Source organism: Magnolia sinica, chromosome 19 (assembly GCF_029962835.1).
Source record: "Magnolia sinica isolate HGM2019 chromosome 19, MsV1, whole genome shotgun sequence".
Classification (NCBI taxonomy): domain Eukaryota; kingdom Viridiplantae; phylum Streptophyta; class Magnoliopsida; order Magnoliales; family Magnoliaceae; genus Magnolia; species Magnolia sinica.
Genome location: NC_080591.1, coordinates 62,214,270 through 62,215,342, shown reverse-complemented (window position 1 = coordinate 62,215,342; position 1,073 = coordinate 62,214,270). Strand labels below are relative to the sequence as shown.

The 1,073-nt window shown below is 38.6% G+C and overlaps 1 non-coding gene across 1 annotated transcript; it reads right to left on the bottom strand.

Annotated features, from left to right (window-relative positions):
• Positions 1–369: 369 nt before the first annotated feature.
• LOC131235920 (small nucleolar RNA R71) lies at positions 370–476 on the bottom strand. The gene has a single exon (XR_009166433.1). It is a non-coding gene; the product is annotated as a small nucleolar RNA R71 (small nucleolar RNA).
• Positions 477–1,073: the final 597 nt, after the last annotated feature.

Here is a 1,073-nt window from a genome sequence, read left to right as displayed (position 1 = left end):
CAAACACCCCCGCCTCATACTCTACGAGATTATTTACAACCAGCGGGGGTGAGTATGCCCTCATGCATAGTTTTTCCTGAGAATACGGGAAATATAGATATCAAGCTAGGGGTAATCCAACTCCTTCCTAAATTTCATGGGCTTGAATTAGAAAATCCATATTTACATCTAAAAGAGTTTGATGAGATCATAGCCACTTTATATTTTCCAAACGTGTCTGAGGACACAGTTAGGCTAAAACTCTTTCCCTTTTCTTTGAAAGAGAAAGCTAAGACGTGGTTGCATTCACTACGTCCTAGATCTATTGGCACATGGAATGATATGCAAAGGGAGTTCATAAAGAAATTCTTTCCACATCATAAAACGAACACCCTTAAAAAATCAATCATGAACTTTGCCTAAATGGAGGATGAAACATTCTTTCAATGTTGGGAAAGGTTCAAGGATCTTGTCAGTTTATGCCCTCAGCACGGTTTTGAAACGTGAAGCATTACACACTTTTTCTATGATGGACTGACATCTTCTATGCGCCAATTAGTTAAGAAAATGTGTAATGGGGAATTCATGAATAAAAATGTCGATGATGTGTGGGACTACTTGCATAGACTTGCTGAAAACGCACAATCATGGGACACATACCCAAAATCAAGTACCACTTCTAGGCCCACTCAATCAAAGGAAAGGGGCGGAGTATACCTTCTGAAAGAAGATGATGATATCAATGCTAAAGTGGCTAATCTCATAAGCAAATTCGAGGCCATGGAATCAAAGAAGGATAAGGGTAAGGAAGTTGTTTGCGGTATTTGTGGTTGCAACAGTCACAAAACTGAAAAGTGTCCAACTATATCTGCCTTTCAAGAGGTACTGACTAAGCAATCTAATGGCGTAAATAATTATCAAAGACCTTCCAATGAACCTACCTCTATTACATACAATCCCAGTTGGAGAAATCATCCAAACTTCAGTTGGAGGAATGGACAAATGGCTACCCCTCAAGGTTTCTTCAATCAAACTCCAAATCAAGAAAAACCTTAAGAGGATCCAATTTAAAAATATATTCGAGAATAAGAGCT